The sequence below is a fragment of the Hibiscus syriacus genome, unplaced genomic scaffold (genome assembly GCF_006381635.1).
Source record: "Hibiscus syriacus cultivar Baekdansim isolate YM2019G1 unplaced genomic scaffold, ASM638163v2 tig00002237_pilon, whole genome shotgun sequence".
Lineage (NCBI taxonomy): Eukaryota > Viridiplantae > Streptophyta > Magnoliopsida > Malvales > Malvaceae > Hibiscus > Hibiscus syriacus.
In genome coordinates this window covers 1,432,176-1,444,917 of record NW_024061918.1, presented here as the reverse complement: position 1 = coordinate 1,444,917, position 12,742 = coordinate 1,432,176, and the positions used below count along the sequence as shown (strand labels likewise).

General features: G+C 35.7%; 2 pseudogenes; one reads left to right on the top strand and one right to left on the bottom strand.

Annotated features, from left to right (window-relative positions):
- The first annotated feature begins 340 nt into the window (after window positions 1-340).
- Window positions 341-6,161, top strand: LOC120138750 (annotated as a pseudogene).
- Window positions 6,162-6,745: 584 nt separating this feature from the next.
- Window positions 6,746-11,227, bottom strand: LOC120141784 (annotated as a pseudogene).
- Between the last annotated feature and the right edge of the window lie 1,515 nt (window positions 11,228-12,742).

The following is a 12,742-nucleotide window of genomic DNA, read 5'->3' as shown; positions in this document are numbered from 1 at the left end:
AAAATAATATCTATAAATTTTAAGAATATATTCTTTAAAAATGATATTTTTATTCTTAAGTTTAAATAAAAATATTGTTATCATATAACTTGAATCGATACCCGATCAGGCGGATTAAAGATAAACATTTAATTATCCAAGAGCCCGATCCTAGATAGGTTTAAGATAAAAGTAAGGCCCAATTAAAGAGGGGTCTTCTCGCTAATAAATGAAAAATTGGGGGCTAAAAGTATATTGGACCAACAAAAAAACCCGCGAAAGTGCAAACCACCCTTTTGCCATTTACTTATCCAAAGCAAAAGAAAAAAACACACACACACACTTCCCGCCATTTCTCGTATAAGAAACCCTAATTAGATTGAAGAAATCAACTGAGAGAGTCAGAGAGAGACTGAGGCAGCCATGGAAGAGGAGATCAAAGCAGAGTTCTTGAAGAGCGGGTTCACTCTTGACGAAGAAGAAGGGATACTCAAGAAATGTGACTTTTCTTTTTTAGAATTTCAATTTGATCGTTTCTCTTTCGCTTTTTCTTAATAAGTAATGGTGAAAAAAGATCTGAAATCTTTGTTTTGTTTTCGGTTAGGCCACACGTTCTGTGTAATTACAGTCTCCAGCCTTCCGATCTCGTTTCAAGCTGGGAGCTTTATTATCTCAATCGGTAATTCTACTGGTTTAGCTAACTCTATTGTTTTTTAGTATTTGTGTACGGAAAATTTATAGCAAGCTCTTCTATGGTTTCTTGTCTTCGTTTTTGCTTAAAATTTTGAATATTTACTAGATTTCTGCAAGTGTTAATACTCTAATTAAAAGTCTACTTTCGGTGCAGACAACTTGATGAGCCTGTTGTAAGGGATGCAGAAATGGATGGTTTTTAGGACACCTACAGAACGAACAAGTAGGGCGGGTGTTAAAAAGGATGCTGGTTTGCATATGTACTCTTTCAATGATGTCGACATGTGAGCATTTTTTTTTCATGTTATATTGTTAAAATACTATTAGCATTTGATTCTCTAGCATTGTACATAGTTTTGGAAGAAAAAGGGAAAGCAAATCATTTGCTTGTTTCAATGATCCTAAGAGGAAAACTAGTGTGCGTTGTCGTTGAATCCCAGTAGAAATCATATGGCAGGCTTGCAAAATATACGACCCTTAGTATTTTGGCCTGACCCTGGAGAAGTGGTTTTCTGAAATCAAGTTTGGTTAGGCCACGTCGTGTGGGTTTTCTACTGACCTAGGATATTTACTAAGATGCCTCTCTTAATTTTATATCTTTTTATATTTTAGTTAGAATTTGCCATGTTTACTATGCTTTTATCGTATGTATTTTTTATTAACAATTGTATGTGGTTTAGTTGGTACGTTTTTAGAAATGGAGCTTAAGTTACGGGGCAGCTCAGGGTTGGGGGTTTGTTTATTTCGGATTCAGGTTAGGTACCTTAGGGTACTAGAACTTAAATTAAGTTCAGGTTTGAGGCAGGTTGGGGATCAGTGGAAACAAATGAATATCTAATTGTGGTTGAATCCTCAAAGGAATTCATATGGCATTTTTGGATGTTTTCATTTTCTCCTTTGTTTTTATTTGGTAATTGTGGTGAATTTCCTCTTGAAACATGCCGGGTTTCAAGTGCTGTGTTTTGGATTATTTGCACACTTTCTAATTTAAGTGTAGTTTCTAAATCATGGGATGTGATTTGACAGGATTTTAGATTCCGAAGATGATGATACAGACAATGTTATTCTTGGAACTCCATCAGAGAAATCTGAGAAACATCATTTGGACATATATGACTCTGCACACAAAATGAACGGGAATATTTATTCTTCTGAGAGGAAATCAAAACTAGTGACACCATTTGGGACACGAAGTAACAAATTTGTGGTCAAATTCAACATTGATAATCATCCTACTATAGAGACTGCCAATAGAATTGAAGATCATGAGAATCTTGAGGATGGAATTATTAAAAGGATTCAGCCTCAGAAAAGCTGTTCATTGGTGGTCCGCAGATCAGGGCCAGAACCAGGTTGCAGGTTCTTGTATGACAGGATTGAAGACAGGGTATACTGATAGCTAATATAGCATACATCATTTGTTTTGCTTTTATTCTGCAATATATGTTAGTAAGATGGCTTATCATTGCTACAGTTCAATGCACTTGAAAACCGCATCAAAAAGCATGCAGCTGCACTTGTTGCATCTAGTCTCTACGAAGAACCAATGGATCCATCAGTTGCTTCACAGGTAGTTTGCTGTTTCACCAGTCATCTCTCAGAGTCTTTAATTGCCCATGCATCTAAAAGGATATATTGCTTCAGAGGAGCATATTTGCCGTTGGGTTGATCTGCTGTGATGGTGAGGGTCATCTAAATGATAAATCCATCTTATTGCAAAGCAGGTAAAATGTCCTGGGCCTAATATTTACTGTATTTGTGTACGTCAACCAATTAAGAGGGAACCGAATAGGTTTTCATTATATGTTAACTGGTGTAAGCAACTAAGCATAGTCAAAGATAACAGAGGATTTTATTAGTAATGAGCCAGCCACGTAGCAATTGAACAATCGAACACTTCAACTAGTGTGCCATTGTAATTAAATTCTTAATAGAACAATCTTACATAATGTGTGAGGCCAATTTGGTTGATATAATGATTTTATTCAGTGTAAATCTGAACTTTCGGCATACCTTAGTTTATATTTAAGAGCCTTGCCTTGTAAATGGATGTCTGGACTACACTAGACACTTTTCAGATTAGGAAAATAAGATTTATATATGCTGTTATAACTTTCCTCTTTGGCTGTCTCCTATCGTTTCAAGTGCTGAGCATTCCGAAGGGAAACGTGTTCGACTAGAGTTAAATAAACTGAGCCACTTCTCTTTTTTTCCAGGCCAGGTAATAAACATTATAAAAGATTGTTGGTCTTTTTTGGTTTATTGAAAAAATCCCAGATCAGCCTGGAAATATTTATTCTATGCAGGTTGTAGGTATCAAGGGTGACAATCCCAGTGGCCATTGTTTGATAGCATCAGAGCTAGTAGACTATATTCCTTTATCCATTGCGGCTGATATGGATCTGCCTCCTGCAAAGAAGCAAGCTTTAGATGAGGAGATTCAGGCAACACATCTTTCCTCTGCACCAACAGAGATAACAATGGTGTGTAGTATAATGTTCTATGTCAGATAACTCTTAGATTTGTAATTTCTGGACTCATGCAGCCATGGCAATCTGGAATTCTCTTTAATGACGATTCTTATGTTGTTCCGACTGTTCATTTTTTCTTGAAGTACCGTGTCCAACACCTATGGCCAACACATTTTTGGATAGGGGTATGGGGATATGATCCTTAGAAAAACTTGGCTTAAAAATTGAAGATACCTCTGACAGATACATATCATGACACTCATACCCCGAGTCTGAGTAGTGTAGGATTGTTTCTCTTCTCCTAAGTTTCTGGCATTTGTTTTTAACAGATTTTTAAATGTGATGAATGTTTTAACAGATTATTGCTGCTGGTCCATTCACTACTACGGACAACTTATTATTTGAGCCTCTTTCAGAACTGCTCGCCTATGCAACCAGAAAGTCTCCACAGTTGCTTATACTGGTGCAAACCCACTGCACTTTTTCTCCCCGTTTCGTTTGTAGAATTTTACTGTTGTTTTCTAACCAGGTGGCTTCTTGATAATTTTCAGTTAGGGCCTTTTATCGATTCTGAACATCCACAGATCAAGAAAGGAACTGTTAACTTGAGTTTTGATGATATATTCCAATCGGAGGTTCTTAGAATGGTATCTATAAAGCAAAAGTTACTACTGATTTTTTATGTTTCTCTTACCTTTCATTTTTCTTGAGTATCTTTGCTGGTGTGTATTTAGATATGGGTACAGAAATATAATACCCGAATCCAAGTAGCATAACTTATGCTTCTTTATGAAACACTTGAATCCGAGTAACATAACTTATGCATCTTTGATCATCTGTTTTTCTTACTGGTATTTTCAGGTTCAAGATTATTTGGAATATATGGGTCCCAGCACTCGGTTGGTTATGATTCCATCTGTACGAGATGCTCATCACGATTTTGTTTTCCCTCAGGTCATTTTTTCCTTTTGCCAAATAAAATGAATTGTACTTCTGTTAGTGTTTGGTTTGCTGATATTTTGAAATAAAGCAAATGCTGAAATTTCTATTCGAACTTTATGCAGCCTGCTTTCATTCTTGATTCTCTCGATAGAGACATCAGGTCTGCTGATATAGATGAATTCCTACTCCAGTCCACAATCTGTTTTTCATAAATAACTTAATCTCGTTTCGCCATTCTTATCCAGATAACCATCTTAATAATCCAGGGATTTTTGAAGCAGAACAGGTAAATCAATGGCAACTTTTATCTATTATGTTGCTTTATTTATCTCACTCGAGCTTTGCTTGAAGCTAATATTACTTAGAGGTCAGTGTGGGTAATGGGTACAAGTACGCATCCGACACTAATACTCAATTTTTTATTTAAAATTTTAATTTATTTGGAGGAGCACCATGTGTGAATATATTTTGGACACAAGTACTTGACACGGATACTTCAAGGAAATTGAAGAGTCAGATTAAAATAGCTTAATAGAACATATCTTCTAAACATTTATGATATTGAATGCTATAACTTTTGAATTACTTTCCAAATTATGATGGTTTAACCTGGAGTGGTAGAGCATGTAAAAGTATATTCGACAGTAATTTTGGGCTAGATTCTGATTTTTCATCTTTCTTATAGTATTTATGTCCAATACTCGTGTTCATTGTGTATGCAAACCTGATGTGATATTGTAATTCTCCATGTAATCTACAGATACACCAAAAACTTGTACCTTGTAATTGACACTAACCTGTCCGATTCATATTCAAACATGGTATGGGGATATAACCCTTAAAGTACCTTGTAAGTACAATAAAATTTTTGGGGGGAAATTAAACATACAAGTATTGGGTAGACGCTCAATATCCGACACATAACTAGATCCAAGTAACATAAATTTCCGCTTTCAGGTCAAGATAGGTTGCTGCACAGTAGATATTCTCAAGCATCTTAGTGGGGAGGATGTCAAGACATTCAGGGGAGGGAAAACCCAATGATCGCTTGAGTAGACTTGCCACCCATATTCTTAGTCAACAGAGGTATCTTCCAATAAGTTATTATCTTTTCTGAAACTCATTTCGGTTAATAATTTCCTGGTTCAGTAATATGACATGTTAATTTACCTATCAAATATGTTCTATTTTATTGATTGATGTTAGCTTTTATCCGCTCTATCCACCAGCTGAAGGTGTCCCAGTGGATTTTTCACTTGCCCCTGAAGCTCTTCAAATTTCTTCAGTTCCGGAGCTTCTTATCTTACCTTCAGACATCAAGTATTTTGTCAAGGTTAGTGACGATGCCAAACCGTCCTATGTTGAATACATCAAGCATTGATACGGGAAAACAATCTTAAAGGATCATCTATATAAAGACTTAGAAAGATAGTTAAAGATGCCCATATAGGCTACATCTGGATTCTGAAGTCCTAGTAACATAGAATTTGCTCAGTTCCAACTTCAGTTAAGAATGAAGAAAACACCGTTCCTGTTCTATTTGTGTTGCTTAACTCTTGTTTTTACTTAAAGTACCCCGTCTTTGGTACTCATATAAGACACATTCGGACATTAGTATGGGATATATTCCTTAAAGATCCTCTAAATATATGAAAAAAATGGAATATACTCGGTGTTGGGCACATGTTTGAGTTCGAGTAATGTGGCTTTTTGCAATAAATAAAAGAACGTGATGCTCATACATCCTTGCATGTTCTGTGTGGTTACAGGTGTTATCTGTAAGGGGAAAGAAGCGAAGGGGAAGAACAAATGAAAAGATGCGTTTGTATTAACCCAGGAAGACTGGCCAAGGGAGAAGGCGGAGGCACGTTTGTAGAGCTCAAATATCAAGGGAGTCCTGATAAGATGAGTGCTTCAGTTATTAGCATATGAGCCCCTCTTGAACTGTCCTAAAAATGCAGAAGTAGACGATTCGAGAAATGGGGGAACCAAATGCTAGAGGAAAATTCATGAATTATAGATATAATATGTGGAAATTCAGTATGTGTTTTTGTTATTTAGAATCAGACTAATTGCAGGGCTACTAGGAAAAAAATAGATAAATTAGATGGTACATTTTTCTGTTATTAATTTTTTGTTTTTTGATTATGTTCCATGTATGATAATTATCAGTTTATCTAATGTTCCTTATATGTTCGATGCATTTTAGCTAAAGGAGAAAGATTTCTTTACGAATTAGATTATTTGTTGAGGTCAAATGAAGATCGACGCTAGAGAGGTTGCATAGAAAGCACTCGTTTGAAAAGACAAATTTTGTTTTGATTTGTGATCATTACATTCAAAGCCTGGTTTAATTTTTCTAATATGAAATGTTTTAAAAGCTAAATTAGTAACTTTGAAGGCAAAGACAGAATAAACTATTTATCAAAATTCTACTCCATCCATCCTTGTTTTTCGAGAAAATAGATCAAGCCATTCGACATGGATAGCAGAAATATGGGGGAAAAAACTTCATGAATGTAGAGGGCAAACCGTTCAAAAAGCCAAATGAAAGTCTACGAGTTAAATAGCTTTTCATATGGTTAAGACGCTGCCGAAATACGTGTACCTTTATTACCACGAAAAAACTTAGAAAAGCTAAAACTGATCGAATCAAAGCAAACAGCCAAACACTAAACAATCTATATTAATTTTTAGTACCGATATAGTTGCAGAACCGATGAAAGCTTACCGAGTGAAGGTACCGCAATTCTACATGACCATTCCTCCATCAATGGTAAACACCTGCAAAACAATCCCTAGGCTATCAGCTATAAGTCGAGAAAAGGGGAAAAGAAACAAGATAAACAATAACACTTTCGGATGCGAGGCACTGTCAAAACATCGTCCGAGAAATCAATCATGGAACATGATGTGGATTGACCACAGTTGCAAGGCTTAGAACTTATTTGGGCGTTTTTGTTTCAACAAAGACAATTACTTTGAACCTCAGCATTCAGCAATGTCTTTGTACAACTGTTTCGATAGAGGTTAATCCCCCTTGTGAAAGCTCATCAACTAACAAGCAAGGAAGTGCAAGCAAATCCCAAGGTGAAGAAAAGAATGCAAGTAGAAAAATATTCAATAAGCTTGTCCTCTCCTATAGCTCACACTCAAGTGAGAGACAACGAAATCATTAAAGCCAGACCATACAAAAACCAAGATGGTGCATGGGTAGAAAAATATATGCATGTATGCATGCACGCAAAACCAAGCACAGAAACAGGCAATAAAGATTCATTATACTAAGTCAAAGTTATATCGTGACATGCATGGTCAAGCCCCAATGTTAAATTAGCGTACATGCTGATCTGATCCACAGCAGCATTCAGCCTAGTTAATCTTTATGCATCATTTATAGCCAGCTTGTGAGTTACGGCATATCACAAGCTCATCAAGTCCACATAAAGATTTTATACAAGGCAAGAATGGTAACTGATAAAATAGATTTATTACCTGTCCCGTGATATAATTAGAAGCAGGGTTTATGGCAAAAAATTCCACCAGTCCGGCAACTTCTTCGGGTTGGCCATACCTTCCTGTATCCATAACAAATATAGTTAACCACTGCTGCGAATATGTTACCAAGCATTACTACTTGAAACTTCCAATTTGAATCTGTGGAAACTAGGATAAAAAATGATGATACAAGTTTATATTAATAGAGGCAATAGAGAAGGTTGTATGATTAGAGTCAAAATAAACAAATGCATCATGTTTGGTACATTGCAAGATTGGCAGCAATAAGAACTCAGGCATTTCAACCAAAAGATAACCATTTAACAAGAGAAGTTCACAATGATGGAAATAATGAAATTTGAGTTTGAATAATCATCCTAAGCTACTTGGACTTGAGTTATGAGTTCCGAACTCAGATATGTAAATCTTTTTCAAGATTTTCATGTATTTAGAGGCTCCTTAGAGGATCATATTCCCATGCCAATGTTCAGATGCATGTGGGGACAAAAGTACTTCAAGAAAAAATTTCTTACCTAAGGGAATTGAGTCCAAGATTTTCTTCTCAATGTCATCCCCAAGTTTGGCGGTCATATCAGATGCAATAAATCCTGGTGCAACAGCATTGACCTGGAAGAAAATTTTCATATTACATTATCAGAGTAAGCATATCCCAGGCCTTAGCACCATAAAACTTACTCCCTTGACCTCGTACAAGGCTGGTGCCCTTATTGTTCAGTTTTCATCTTTCTTCACATTATTCACATCTCATATTCCAATTCTTTTTCCTCTTAAGATAAAGGGAGAATTCGACAAGAGAAGAATGGGAGCATATTACATCTTGAAAAAAGTACACAACTCCAAAAGACATAATCCTGGATCTTTCTTATCAAGTACTGGAAGTGGATTAACTGGGGATAACTTACATTAATGTTTCTGCTGGCATATTCCCTTGCAACAGTCTTTGTCAAACCAATAACTCCTGCTTTAGCAGCACTATAGTTGGCTTGCCCTATGTTGCCAACCAGACCAACAACTGATGCTATGTTAATTATTTCCCCTGAAATTAGAACAAATATTTGAGGCATGGCACATGTTCTAAAACAACAATCTTGAATCTCGCTTAAAAAACATTTCCTTTATTTCCTGGCACTACAAAAGAGCAAGCATCCACAAGAAAGATGCATCCTAAATCTATGACATGCTATAATACTTCGGCTCAAATTTCGGGCTATAGATTATCGGTTGACTTGGATGCACAGGGTTCAACAGCAATCAAATTAGCAAAGGAACCATACTACATGTAAGTTCAAATGAAAAATATCAATTACCTTTTTCTTCTTCATCATGATTTTGGCTGCTGCCTGCAAAGAGAAAGTAACTAAGTTCCAATAAACAACTCAAGCATCCACTGAAACACTTACTTAGATATTCAGCATTCAAACCTGTGTACAAAGAAACACTCCTGTAAGATTCAGATCAATAACCTCCTGCCATTGTGATTTCTTCATTCTCATCAGCAAAGCATCCCGAGTAATTCCTGAAATGATGATCACCAACTTAATGGGCTAGGTCAGAATCAAAAATTGAGTAACTAATGCAAAAGGAAGGATTTTCAATAACCTGCATTGTTTATCAATATATCAACAGTTCCCCATGTATCAACAGCCTGCACATATAAAGTCATGAAACATGCATCCACTATTAAATTACAAAATATGAAAGGGAACATTCACTCACAGTTTTCATAATTGCCTCTACATCAGCTTCTTTGAAACATCTCCACCAAAAGTAACAGCCTGACCACCATACGACTCAATCTGCAAAAAGTCCAACAAGTTATTACTATTAGCCATTTCAACCATGCAGTATGATCTAATAACTGTCTAGAGATCATTACAAATAACCAAAAAATAGAACATGAAGGCAATTTACTTAAGATTTTAAAGAAACAACTTAAGTAAGACTAAAGGTGACAAAAGGTACAAAATATACAATTATATCTGGAAAAAGGGTCATATTTGATATTGTTTTCACTTTAGATGCATACAACCAGATGCAAAAACGAGCGCATAAGGAATCCTAGAATTAGATTTCATGCACCCTACAAACTCTCATCTGAAAGTAAAACTAAAAAGACCCCATTCAAGCAAACACACTGCCAGGTTACTAGTGAATTCTTATGCATCAGTTGACAAGATTCAGTGAGATGAGGAAGAAAGAAGTAAAATTCACACTCAAATGTTGATATCATTTCTTCCAAGGGCATACTGTCTACCTCTTTCGAAACTTTCTCAGCCTCCTCTGATGACCTGGCATAATTCACTAGGACCTGCAATAGCACAACGGCATCAACAACCATCATTTTCAAAACAAAAGTAGTGCATGGTGCATACAACGTAGAGAATATTTCTTTAGCTGTTTAAACAGTTGTTCTTAAAGTACTTGGAAGGATACTTGAGATGCCAATATTATCAGCAAAGAAGCATAATATGCTTCAGGGCAGTATAAAGATAATATGCTTCAGGACAGTATAAAGTGCATAATCCAAATATAAAATTTGAACAAGATTAGACACGTAACTTGCTACAGATTATGGTAATCATGAGCAATTTACTCTCAACAATTGGTGGGATGATAACCAGTTTCATATTCAAGAGATAGAACTGCATTCAAACCTAATGCAAATAAAAGTTTTATTATGATTAATATTATTTATAGATCTTAAACATCATTCAGTGAAGTTATCTTCCGATTTGTAGTTTCAGTTAAAACTTCAGCTGCCACAAGTTTCATTCTTCAATCTTCGTATGCTTCACATCAAATGAAGGTAAAAATGACAATAAGATCTGAAAAGGATCACTCACTAACCTTGCAACCAGCTTTACCTAGAGTCAATGCAACCGCTTTACCAATGCCTCTAGAAGCTCCAGTAACTATGGCAACGGGAGCTTCTACCTTTAGAGCTGCTTCAGTGGTAGCTTGTTCAACTGTGGCAACCTGAGCTTTTACACCTGGAAAAGTAAAAAAAATTCAAAAGCCAAGTTAACTAGATATATATCTCTAATAAATCATCAATGATCACTCAGATTACTAACAAATGTAGCTTATTATCAGTTAAACTAGTTAAACAACAAAAATTCACAAGCTCCAATAATAAATTTGACTGCAATTCAGTATCCTTAAACTAAATTAACTAGAGATTATCACTCGTAAATCATCAACAATCTCTCATGTTCTCTAACATATGTAGCTTCTTATCAGTTAAATTAGCCAAACAACAAAATTCCACATGCTGATCTTTCTGCAAAATGAGAACAAAAATATTCCATGAAGATGAAAAAGAAAGCGCTCAAAAGTAAGAGATAACAAATACCGGATGAAGCAAACGATCGTTTCGATTTGCACTGGAGTCCGAGGCTGGGCCGAGCCTGAACCGATCCGAATCCGCCGGAAATCGGGGACCATTGCCTAATCTGAACAAACTTTCGGTTACCACAATCAGCAAACCTCGCAGCGCATTTCAAATCAACGACATTGGATCCGGCAACAGAAGCCATCAGGATCGGAGCTCTGTGGAATCCGCGAACAGCGAGAAGAGAATAAGAGCGAGAAGCAAAGAGAGTAGCCAGAAAATTAAAGCTTTAAATCAAAGCTGAAAGATTTAATAAATGGCGTTTTGAAATTTTGTTTAGCTTTTGCTTTGGGAAATCCGGAGAGTGTTAGTGGGCGAAGCTAACGAAGTGACAGTTGTTATTCAATTCCAAGGATCTGGTGAATTTGATTAGTGACAGTAATGGGTCTTGGTTTAGCTGGTAATTACAATGACACCCAATGCCTTTTTTTTTTTAGATCGACAACCAATGCCTTCGAATGGCCGATAATAAGGCTGTAATATCCTCTGGGTGACAAATGCCAATGTAGTAAATAAACAATTTATGGGGGGCTTTATTGTAAGTTTGATTCGTTAATCAGTTGAAATTTAGGTTTAATAGGTGAACCAATAGGCAAACCTCTCGAAGGAATTAAATAAAAATCAAGGCTTAAAGTTAAATATGCCTTAACAAAATGTATAATAGTAATTACAAAAGATTAATTAGAAAATTAAAATATAAATATAAAAAAATTAACAAATATTTTTGACAGAAGGTGTTTCCGTGTATGTGGGTTAGTTCAAGTCGATCCATGTATAATAAGTATAATACTAATATCGTATATAAATATTTAAATATAAATCAATTGGAATTACAAGTTTTAAAAGTTATTTAAATTTATTTATATTTATAAATGCTTACATTTTTCATTTTATTTATATTTAATAATTTTATATTTTATTAAAATTTTGATATAATTGTAGACACTAATTCTCGCCACTCAAGCAACCACCATCGAAGATCTCGACACCAACACCCTCACCGAATTTCTCGGCACCCATATCATCAACAACCAACAAACGAGGAGCTTTAGTCCCATTAGGACTCTGAACCAAACCTAAAAATAGGTTTCTTGGAGCACTATAAATACACGAAGAAACACAAGAAACAGAAGGAAGGAGGATCACGGGCAAGAAGTTCGAAATAAAAAATAAAAAATAGGGGTTAGAAACTTACCGTGGCTGTCGTTGGGTTCGTCGAGAGAAGAAGGTTCACCCATGCGGTGGCCGGAGCTAATATTATCGAAGAAAGAGCCACCTTGCATGGTGGCCATCGAGTGGCCATGGTTTGTTTGAGTTTAGTCGTGGGGTGGAGAGCTAAAAAAGAGAAGAAAGGAAATTGGGATCTGATATTACGGGCAGAATGGAGATTAGGGGAGAAGGAATAGGCATTACTTTGTTATTTTAAGGTCAAATCGCATTAAGGTCCATGTACTATTAACATGTTCTGCATTTAAGTCACCACATTTGTGGGTTAATTACGCATATGTCCTCTATATTTAGGAAACACATATTATTTTGGTCACTAAGTTAAGGCTAAATCACCCCTAAGTCCTCCTAGTCTAGCTGAGTTTTCATCTTATGGTCACTAGTTGCATTTGTTTTTATTTTGGCCCTCTATTGTACTTTTATTTTAATTTATTCATTTCCGTTTTATTTATTATTATTTTTTCTTTCACGATTTTAGTTTGAATATTTTTTTTATTCTTATTTTTATTTTTTTTAAATT